Source organism: Coptis chinensis, chromosome 9 (genome assembly GCF_015680905.1).
Source record: "Coptis chinensis isolate HL-2020 chromosome 9, ASM1568090v1, whole genome shotgun sequence".
In the NCBI taxonomy this organism is placed as follows: Eukaryota; Viridiplantae; Streptophyta; class Magnoliopsida; order Ranunculales; family Ranunculaceae; genus Coptis; species Coptis chinensis.
The window spans coordinates 27,294,164-27,306,844 of NC_141464.1; positions in this window are offsets into that span (position 1 = coordinate 27,294,164).

The window sequence follows — 12,681 nt, forward strand, 5'->3', positions numbered from 1 at the left end:
TAAGATTCAATCATCATCAAAAAGAAAGAATAATAGTACAAAACACTAATAAATATTTGTTTAAGAATTAAGTATCACAATCACAGAAGTAGTTTGTTGGCTTCTCTAGATAAACAACGGAGCAACACATACATCTGAACACCATTTTTGAATTATGAAAAACTACCTAATTGAGTAGTTTCGAATATTATATAACCTCATGTCCAGTTGATGATGGAAGAGACGGCATGTGTTCATCTATTCCTCATACTACCTGCAAGAGAGAAAACAACTGGAGTTACATACCTCTACAAGGATTAATTTCATATACCAGTCACACCCATACCACTATTAGACGTACGGATGGAACCTCAAGCAAATAAGTCAGCTGCTAATTTCATTGTTGCTAACACACTATGTGCTAAGAGACGTACCACTTAACATTTGGTCCTGGACATATTAATGGATGGAATCTCAGATGAATAAGGTGACAAACATGAAAAGTGGGGTAAAAACACTTACAGTCTAGGATAAAATGTTAGCAACAATAAAATTAAAAATAAAAATAAAATAACAAACAAGGAACATAGGGCAAGCCTTATAGTATTCAATGTATGTGGCACACAAAAGATGACTTGTACAAGCGTGATTCACAATAAACTTAATGGCATCGATTTGAACCTGAATATATTGAGAATTATAGAAACAAAAGAAAAACAAGATCAACTGAAGGGTCCACATATTAGATGTTATATCATCAGTTTGAATGTAAGAAAAAACATACCAAGAGTATCATATAAAGGCAAGAAAATGTAAGAATACATATTACAAGGATGATCAATAATAATCCACTCTGGTCATTTTGTAAAACATAATCTAATGCTAGCTCCATGTTAACTAATGTAATCTGAGAACAACTAAGTTCTACTGGTTCTTTACAAAGTCTATTTGCATGAAACATGCATATGATCAGGAAGAGTAAGCCTAATATCAAAACAAAGTACAAGAGAAAAAACCATGTTCCAACACAAACTCACTTTTGGTATCCCATGATACAAAAGACCGGATCCTATTGCTAATCGAGCAGTACTTGCTTCTCCATATGTCATCCATTTGTATCTTAAGTGCAAAGTATAAATAAAAATCAGTATAAAGATCGACAGTGTAATTAAACTAGTGGTCTTGACAAAATAGACTGTAAAAATTATAGATTAGTGTGTATCATACGAAGGTCGATGATCATACAAGATGGCATTCCCAGACCCCTTTTTCCCAGTAGTTGTCAAATCATCAAACTCTACAATAATGACAATGACAAATAGAAGAAAAAGTAATAACAATTGTAATCAAATTATATACATGGATGCATACACATGGATAACAACTTACAGAGATTTGACTGATAAAAAGAAAACATATATGGTGGTTTGAGACACAGCATGAAAATGTATAGCTATTACGACATAAGAGATATACGACTTATATCTTAGATGCAATTTTCACTTGCACAAAAAGACCTTAGCAACTTGCTTATTACATTTTTAAATACGATGATCCCAATACGAAAAAAATCTCACCTTGCCTTGGCAGCCTTATTTGCTTTTGAAACTTTGTCTGAGCAACTTTTCCGTAAGGCATTTCATCTAGTGTCTCATCATTGTTGACCTACGTATACATGAACATCAAATTGTGTCAAAAGCAAGCATAATTAACTTGGATAATGAACACTACTACTAAAAACTTTAGAGCACATACTGGAGGGAGATCTGACATTACATCTTCAAGACGAAGAGCTTCTTCTAAATTACAAGGGTTTTCTTCTATAACATGGCTTTCTTGTAAGTACGGAGAAATTACTTTTGAAAAAATATTAGTTCCAATCAAAACATATAGAAGGTTTTGTAGAACTGAGAAAAGGTTATCCCGTACAATGATGTACCTAAAACTCACAAGGTATACCGCCTCATTGGTTAACAACATGGTGTGTAGGCAAGGGGAACTGAGGCAAATTCTAGAAAAAAAAAATGCAACAAGTCTAAAACATAGACCAGTGGACATGGCACCATAGCCATAATACAAATCAAGTAACTTCATCTCAGATTCCTCTAAATCTTCACCGGAACATTCCTTACTCGAACTTGGAAAAGATGGATCCAGAAACTCTCTTGAAGAATCTAACCAGATTTGTTATCAGTCAGTATTGCAGCATATGGCGTAATCAGATGCCTTACTTTCCAATACTAAACAAAACAGTAATATACCTGATGGTAGGCTTTGAAAGGTTGAATAAGGCAAAGAGTATATATGCCATATTATATAAAAAAAAACACACTGCGGTATTTCTGCCAAATTTATCTATTTAATAAGATGAATTAGTCTGGACTGAAACGAAAGAAAACGCACTAAATAGGGCAGAGTGATAGAGGCATACATTTGAGGGCACTTGTAAAACTGTGATCTTTGAAATCAGACATTCTAATGGGTTGTCATCTCTGACTTTAGAATATAATTCATGTCTCTCATCGAATGTGCTATTCAGCTCTTGGGTGACAACCTCTTTAAAGACCAAGTTAAACATCCAAGCACAAAAACACCATTACAATAAACACACAGTATATATAACATAACAAAGTGTTGTAGAAGGTCGACAATTAATCTTACAGTATCAACTGGTCTAAAAAACCATTACGCTCTGGAAAAAGGCTCGTTATTGTAGGATTCAAAAAATTCCACTATTCTTCCTGTATAATTGAGCTTTTCACCTTCAAACTGCTTGAAATAATACTCTTGGTAAGGATAGTACATAGTGAATAATGCTAACACAAATTTATACTTTCATTACTCACTTGCACATACCCATGATCATATAGAATATAAATAGTTTGATCCACTTCTGCTTTTGAAAAATGTCCCCTTGCTAGTAACTTGTCTTTATCACCATTCTGGAAAAAACAAAAAACAAGAATATTGGATATCAAAATGGCCCATAACAGCAAAATACAAGATCTCATAGAACATACATGACATAAAAAAAAATAGCCACAAGTAATTTCATCAAAAAAAGTATAAAAAAACAAAAACAGATATAAGAGTGCAATCAAACCTGGTCCTTGTGACTCTAGCGTGAAAGAGAGAGTGTGTGAAGGAGAAAAATTGATGCTTTTCCTCGATCTTCAACCTAGGTGAGAGACAGAGAGAGAGGGGGGAGGAAAGTTCTACTAGATGAGAGAAGTGAATAAAAGAGAAGTACTATTTATAGAGGAGAGAGAGAAGGAAGACAAACCTCGTTGTTGCTTTAAAATTGAGTTTTCATTCGAACAACTCGAGTCTTCTTCTTCAATTTTTGATAGTTATTTTGTGGCTACTCTTTAGTTTCACAAGGGTTTCATGAAATCTTAACGGACATCAAAATCCATGTCTAATCCAAAGGTGGACAAAACAAATGGACACATCCGTGGCCAAAATGGGAACTAAAATCCAACTACCCAAACAATACCCTATGGCCACTTAAAAACTTAGCCACGGCTGTGGGTCGTTAGACCCTGGTAACAACTGATGACAGTGGTTAAAGCAAGGTTGTACCTGTGGCAAAAGCTCAATTTTCTTGCAGTGGAAGTTGTCCTTTGGGCAATGCTTGTTGACGTTGGTGAAGTCTATGCAAAGTCGTACTTGGCCATTCTTCTTTGGAATGGCTACGATGTTAGCTAGCCAGGTAGGGTACTCGACTTCTCTGATGAATCCAACATTTTTGAGCTTTTCTATCTCTTCATTGATGGCCTTTTGAAATTTAAGTGCTAGTTTCCTAGGTCGTTGTTTGATAGGCTTGACAGTTGGATCTACATTTAACTTATGGCAAGCGACCTGAAGGTCAATTCCTGGCATATTGATATACGACCAAGCAAAAACATCTTTATTGAGAAATAGAAATTTGACAAGTTGCTCCTTGAGCTTGGGGTCTAAGTCAGCCCCCACATAAAAAAATTTTGGGTCATCATTTGTGCCCAAATTGACTTTTTCTCCAGGTTCTATTTGTGCTTGCTTCCCTTTGAGCTTGTCTTGTGCTGCGGTTGGAGTGTTGGAAGGTTGAGGATCTTGGTTCTTTGGGACGTCTTTGCCTTCGACTACCTGAGGCTTGGCCATGGTTGTTGTGCTAATGTGGTTGCATCGGTGAGCTTCTAGTTGGTTGCTTCTGAGCTCTATGATGCCTCGGGGTCTGGGGAACTGCATGACTTGGTGTTGGGTTGATGGAATTGCTTGGATCTTGTGAATCCATCGGTGGCCTAAAATGGCAGTGTAGGACGACTTGACATCGATCACACTAGAGCGTGTTGAAGTTTTTACCATGTTCTCTTTTTCTCCAATGGAGACTGGTAGGATGACGTCTCTAATGGCATCTGTGCGGTCTCCATTGAACCCATAGAATGGTGTATTTGATTCTATCATCACCGAGTCTGGCAGGTGCATGTCTATGTATGTTTGATAGAAAAAGATTTTGCAAGAGCTGCCTGGATCGATGAAGACTCTTTTGATTATCTACCCGTTGATTTTGAAGTGCACTACCAGTGCGTCATTATGGGGTAGGCACACCTTGTCTAGATCTTCCTTAGTGAATGAAATTGTTATTGTTATTTGAGGGCTGAGAGGATTGATCACCTCAGCTTTGTGGGAGAGGTGGTAGATTTTTTGGAGCGCTCATACTCGTCTGCATTTTTCCCGACCTGAGGTTTCATCTTTGGAGGTGTCTATAATCATGTTGATTACTTTTTTCTCATCGTGGTCAGAGGAGTGTTGTCTTTTGTTGTGCCTCGACCGACCTGGAGATTTAGATCGTCGGGCTGTTCTGCTTCTGCTTCTATTGTTAGCAGGTCGTTTATGGCTGCGACTTCTACTTCTATGGCAGTTGGAGTTCAGTTTGTGCCTGAGGTCGCTTTCCAGTAGGAATTCTTTCAGCTTTCCCTCTTCGACTAAATCTTGGAGGTAGTGCTTGAGGCTCCAACAGTCATCTGTGTCATGGTGATAGAGTTTATGGAAGTGGCAGTATAGACATCCTTGGATTGCGATAACTTTGTTGATGTTGGTCTTGAAGTATGGTGTTGTATATATCTTCTTCAGGATTTGGCCTGACGTCCTAGAGAAGTTGGAGAATTCTCTTTTGGTGTAAGAGGGCTTGTGGGAGCTGGAGCCCTTGTCGTTGTTGTTGTTAGTGTTGTTGTTGTTGCCTAAGTAGTGATTGCTTTCTTTGGGTCCTCACTTGTCACTTATTGTAAGGACTTCTTTGTCTTTACGCTGGGCCATCCATTCTTTGTACTTTATATATTTGTCGACCCTGTGATATAGGTCGTCTAGGGTCTTCGGCTTGTTGCGCATGAGGACCCTGCTAGGTCGGAGTCATCTAGGAGTGCGTTTGTGAATGCGGAAGTTGTAAAGCTGTCCTTGAGGCTTGAGTCAAGTGATAGGAGATCCTTCTTGAAATGTCCTAGGAAAACACGGATTGACTCACCATGTGCTTGCTTCAGTTGGAACAGCGAGTCTAGGTCGGCTTGTTTCTTTCTATTATGGACAAATTCTACCGCAAATGTTTCGGCTAGCTTGTCTAAGTTGCTGATTGAATCAGGAGGGAGTGTGTAGAACCAGTCTATTGTTTTGTCCTTCAAACTGGCTGGAAAGAGTTTGCACTTCAAGTAGTCATAGTCTAGAGCGCTGTAGAGTGTAAGGATCTGGCTGAAGCGAGCTACGTGATGGCCTGGGCAGGAGCTACCATCATACAACGGGAACTTTGGTTGGATAAATTCTAAGGGAGGCTACTTGTCCCTGATTTCAGCAGTAAATGGTGATGCCTTGTAAGTCTAGAGCATCTTTTGAGCAATCTGGATTGCGCTGGCATTGTCGTTCAACTTCTCTAACTTTTGGCCAAAGTCTTCCAGTCGTTGGTTGGTGGTGGTGGTGAGGGCTGTGACAGTGTTAAGTTGTTCTCTACTGCGTCTGGAGTGCCATTGTTGGCATTGGAGGTGGCTTGTTTGTGCATTGTTTGGTTTTCTTGTTGTAGAGTGATGAAGGCTTCTTGGAGCGTCTTCATCTGATCTACTAGAGCTTGAAGTGATATGTCCATGGTGATTTTTCTTACCAGCTTCGTGGGCTTGAGAAAAGGGTATGTGTGTTTCCTCAAGGAAACGAATCGACAATCGGCGCCAATGTAGAGGTTAAGTATTTTGGGGTCTATGACCTGATGATTTGGTTAATAAGGAATGGTTACACTCTTTCTTGTGATTAGAATTGCCTACGTATCAAGTTCCTTGGGGTAAACTTGAATCAAGCCTTACGTAGTTCATCTCTCTCTACTTATAGGTATTTGTGTTGAGTTTCCTTATTTGCTCCTGACCGTTATGAAGTGTAGATCCACCTTGTATGCTATTTTGATGATTCATCATTACTCATGTTGTTACAAAGTAAATGCCTCCTTGATTGATGCGTTGATTGAGCTCCAGGATTGCGCTAGATGATTTGCTTCCATATATGGCTGTAACTGAGATTCGGGACGACCTGGGTTTGGGTCGTTATGGCGTGCTGGTCAATTAGTACGAGCTGGTGGAGATACGACCTGGGTTGTGGACACGTGTGATGTAGTGATATGAGTGTAGAACGGAGGGTACTTACATGGACGGTGATACGGCTTCCTCATGTTTATGTATGAACATCATTCTAATCAGATGCTATTAAAAAAAAGCTTGCTGGATTGGGGGATTCCGACGATTAAGTGGTTACTAGTGATGGTATAATGGCTAGCTAAGGGTGTATATAGGACTGTTAAAGTGTTAAAGTAAATGGTTTGGATAATCTAGAACTCCATTGTTATTGAAGACTACGAAAGGTACAATTTTGGTTTCGGGTGAAAATATTCGTAAAATTGGCTCCAAGTAAGTTTTAGAATCTTCTATTTGTGTAGAATAAAGGTCTGAGCCTCAATTTCTACTTTTAAAAGAAGTAATATGTTTTTCTAAGGAGAAGGTCTGCTTTTATTGTGTTGGATGTGATGGAGACTTATAGAAGACGAAGTCACGCCCACAAAACAATGGTACTTTTTATTCTCACATGGTGGTCGGATGAGGTGTGATAAGCACATAATTGTTATATATTTATGCCCAATTTTATATTAGTTAGTCCGTTTACTTTATTTATTTGTTTGATTTAGTTAGTATGTTTTTGGTGATTTTGCAGGAATTAGAGTAATTTTATTAACTAGCCATTGAGTCGGGCCATGGCTGGGATTGTTACATTTTATGTTTTTAATATTACTGGAAAATAGGAATAGGCCATTTCATTAGATAATTACGATATTTATGTGATTAATTTGGTATACTTGATATTGAAAAAAAAAAATACATGTATTATTTATTTTTATTTTTTTTGAGAATAACCATTTCCCAACAAAAAAAATACACTTATTCATTCAGAATTTCTTGATTTCTAACATTATGAAATTTGAAAATAAAGTCTACTATTTAATGCATAATAGAGGTGAGAAATTGCTAGCTTTTATTGGGTTAGATTAAATTTTTGTTGTTGTTGTTGTTGTTGTTGTTGTTGTTGTTGTTGTTGTTGTTGTTGTTGTTGTGTGTGTGTGTGTGTGTTTAGTCTAGAAGTTCACACCTAAATAAGAATGAGAAACAAAGGATGAGATAAAATAACAAAAACAATGAAAGTAATGTAAATTTCCTCTTCTCATAAGAAATTGTCGTACAACCGTTTATACATGTGGAAGTTATTGGTCTACACAACGTCGATACATTATTAGTCATTTTATTATTTGAACTCATACTTTTCATATCTACCATTATCTATTTCTTCTCTTGGTAGTTTGAAGTTGAAACCAAAGAATGATCATCAACCAACCACATACCAGCTTTCACAATTTCTAAACATGACAATGAAATTTAATCATGATACTTTGCATTTCACCTGTGCAGCTTTCTCAAGGAAACCATGAGTATAACCAATGGCTTGAACTACGTACTACTCTCCAGTAGCATCTTCCTTCAACCAAAGATAATATAAGTATATCTACAAGCTAAGTTACATCACACACAAAAAGAGAGCCAAAATTTAACCAAAGCCACATCTTGATGTTGTGCAATACTAATAGAATATCTATCTATAGTAGAAATAAAAACAAAATGAACATGTTAAGTGATTGAGACTATGTAATCATTAGATTATTGAAACAAATTTGCATGTACCATTGTACACTTGACATGAGCTTCTAATTAATAGTAAAAACTAATAGAATACATGCTTTTGCAAAAGGGAAAATTAAATAAATGATTAATAAGAAACTATCTATTGCTTTGTTATCCATTATGCAACATATTTTTTATCAGAAAGATGTATTTTAAGGCAGACCTAAGATATCATATATAGCATTCAAAATGAAAAAGGCTAGCACATGGCGTTGCCACACCATCATAGTGTACTCGTCTCCAACCGAAAACCAAATCCGGAATGAATGTAATTCTTACAATAGTAGCAAAAGGACAAAATCAACATATAACACTTAAAATATAGACCAAAGCTATGGTAATAATATAATGTGTCTATTGGATCAATTAGACGATAAATTGACTAATATGAATTGCTAAAATAGTAGCAAAAAAAAAAGTTACTTACACATAGGCTTAACAAACACGTAAAAGATAGATGGAAGCAGGTCTCCTGTGGTAGACATCTAAAAGTATACATATAGTTATACCAAGCGTATATTGAGATAAAATTGCACGGTATCTTGGCACCAACTCAGAAAGCTCAAGGCTACAACTATATTATCATTATCCACTCACAAAAAAGCAGTGATATCACTTACTATAAAAAGTGTTATTTAAGATTCAGAAGACAGTTTTCACGTTCAAACTAGACATTTCAAAGTTTTATAATATAAAGAAAGTAGACACTTAATGATTCAATGGAAATGATAATAATTTGATTTAGTGCTGTGTTGGTTAATTTGCAAAGTACTAAATTATATATACCAATATGTAACACGTATACCATCATTATATAGAAAAAATAACTATAAAGTGAATGCGTCACTGGAAGCATATTCCAACACTAAATAGTATTTTCAACAGTTACAGAAAACATTACCTCCATACCTTCACAGGCTAAATGGTGCGAGTTTCAAACTTATTTAATCTTTAAACATCAAGTTCACTGACTTTCCTCCTTTGCCACGCCGCATGTATAGAATATTATGAAGCCTTCTACCCTACACTAATCAAAACCAACACAATCCTGAACCCATCAACACTAATTCATCATATCCAAAATGTTTGTAAGTTCATTAAATTATTCAAAGAATTCTCCAAATTATGATCATGAAAAGAAAAATTGGATAGAGATATCACGAAAATGAAAAAAATCACTAAAATTGAAAATAAAGAAAACCCATGCCTGATAGATTCAAAACGATTGGGATGGGAAATTGATTGTTGAATGTCATGGATTGACAAAGTGTCATTCTTCTATAAGCAAAGTCGCAGTTTTATCTCAAATTACATACTAGTGAAAGATGAAAACGTCTATATGGGTGACTCAAGGTTTGTTCCTATTGAGGGATCAGGGAAGATTCTTCCGAAGTTAACTTCAGGAAAAACCCTTTCACTTAGTAATGTTCTCCATGTTCCTGAGATTCGTCAGAATCTGATTTCTGTGTCATTACTGGGGAAAGCTGGTTTCAAGGTGCCTTTTGAAAGTGATAAGTTTGTTCTGAGTAAGAATGAGAGTTTTATTTGGAAAGGTTATTGTAATAACAATGGTCTTTTCATGTTGAATATAATGTACTTGACAACATTATTATGAATGAGAATAAATCTACTTCTGCTTACTTGCTTGACTCTTTTAATATATGGCATGGTAGATTAGGACATGTGAATGTTCAAAATATGAAAATGATGAAAGCATGTGGTTTATTGTCTGATATTTCTGATTTTTCTACTGATAAATGTGAAATATGTGCTGAGACTAAAGCCACAAAGAAACCATGCAGAATTGTTTCTAGAGATAAAACTGAATTACTTACCCTTATTCATACGGATTTGGGTGAATTTAAAAGTATCTTGTCTAGAGGAGGGAAGTGTTATTATATTACATTCATAGATGACTTCTCTAGGTACACCATGGTATATTTACCTAGAAACAAGCATGAGGCAGGTGAGATGTTTCTCAAGTACAAAGCTGAAGTTGAAAACCAGCCTAACCGTAAGATTAAAAGACTTCGGTCTGACAGGGGTGGAGAATATGAGTCCAACCCCTTCTAGTACTTTTGTGACAAGAATGGCATTATTTATAAGACTACTCCACTAAGGAAAAATAGAACACTAAAAAAGATGATGAATGCTATGCTTATAAGTTTTGGAGCTTCCTTGAGCTTGTGAGGGAAGCAATCCTATCTGCTTGTCATATACAGAATAGGATACCCATCAAGAAAATAGGGAATAAGACACCATATGAATTATGGAAGGGTCATGTACCTAACCTGAAATATTTCAAAATATGGGGGTGTCTTGCAAAGGTTCTGGTGAACGAACCTAAAAAGAGAAAATTGGGACCTAGAACAGTTGATTGTGTGTTCAATGGTTATGCTCATAATAATGCTGCATATAAAATCTGATAATCACCTTGTAGATGCTCACACTATTATAGAGAGTGAAAATATTTATTTCTTTGAGAATGTGTTTTCTTTGAAAATTGGCATTGAGAGGTTGGTTGCTACTAGTGAACAACAATCAACAAATCTTGAAATTTCTGAACATGATATTCGGAATATTAAAAGAGATAGAAAATCCACCAATTTTGGTGATGACTTTTACATGTTTCTCGTTGATGGTGATTCTATAACGTATAATAAGGCAATCAATTCTAGAGATGTACCTTTTTGAAAAGATGCTATAAACTCAAAACTAGATTCGATTATATCTAATCAAATATGGGAGATAGTTGATCTACCTCTTGGGGCGAAACCTATACTTTACAAGTGGATCTTCAAAAAGAAATTGAAAACAGATGGTTCCATTGATAAATACACGGCTAGACTAGTAGTCAAGGGATTCTCCCAGGAAAAAAGGCGTTGACTATTTTGATACTTATGCTCCTGTAACTAGAGTTTCTTCTATAAGAGTTCTAATGGCTCTAGCTGCTATTCATAATTTATTTATTCATCAAATGGATGTAAATATTGCATTTTTGAATGGTGATCTTGATGAAGAAATATATATGATTTAGCCTGAGGGTACTATAATACTAGGGAATGAGCATAAGGTATGCAAATTGGTTAAGTCTTTATATATGTTGAAACAAGCACCAAAACAATGGCATAAAAAATTTGACAGTGTAATGATATCCAATGGATATCAAATTAATGATGCTGATAAATGTATTTGCTTTAAATCTTTTGATGTGAATACATATGTGATTATCTGTCTATATGTGGATGACATGTTAATAATGACCTAGCCTTGATGTTGTGAGACACACCAAGATGTTCTTATCCTCCCAATATGAAATGAAAGATTTAGGAGAAGCTGATGTGATTCTTGGAATCAAAATTGTCAGAAACAGTGATGGCTATATGCTTTCACAAGAGCATTATGTTGAGAAGTTTTTGAAAAAGTTTAACTATTATGATATTAAGACTGTGTCGACACCTTAGGAGGCAAATAGTGAACTTAAGAAAAATAATCAACATAGTGTCTCTCAGTCTAAATATGCCCAAATTATTGGTATTCTCATGTACTTGATGAATTGCACTAGACCTGACATTGCTTATGCAGTTAGCAGGTTAAGCAGATACACTCATTGTCCTAGCAAGGAACATTGGAGTGCTTTAGAGAAACTAGCCAAGTACTTGAGAGGAACAATGAATTACGACATACGTTTTAGACAAACTTCACCTGTGATAAAGGGTTATTGTGATGCAAACTGGATATCTGATTCTCATGATATCAAGTCCACTAGTGGTTATATTTTCACCCTTGGTGGAGGTGCAATCGCTTGGAAATCTTCTAGGCAAACCTTGATAGCTCGTTCAACCTTGGAGTCCGAGCTTATTGCTTTAGATAAAACATGTGCTGAGGTTGAGTGGCTTAGAAACCTCTTGGCAGAACTTCCTATTGGGTTTTTGTACCAATAGCAAAGGCAAATAGCAAACTATACAATGGGAAAAGCAAACATATACATCTGAGACACAAGTCTATAAAGCAACTGCTGGAATCTGGAGTTGTGGCTCTAGATTATGTGAGGTCAGAGTTAAATTTAGTCGATTCTCTAAAAAAAACACTTAGCAGGTGGCAAGTGGTTGAAATGTTGAGGGGGATGGGACTTTTGCCTAAGATTAGGGCGACACTGACGGCAACCCTACCTATGTGATTAGTTATCCCATGAAGTAGGTTCAATTCAAAGGGAAAAACAAGTCACCTAGTCGCTCTGATATACTATCGTCTTTTATTTTGAGACGTCCCACCTTATGGCGAGATAGTAATTTTGTATACATTGTATAACTAGAATTGGAATGAGTGAGGATGAGTTATTTTACTCTTATTGGAATCCATAATCCATTTTATTATGAGATAGTGTATTTTAACTGCAATGTACATTTGATGGAAATCCATCATTATGAATGTAGAACTGGGTTGGTTCTTATGGATATTTAGGCAT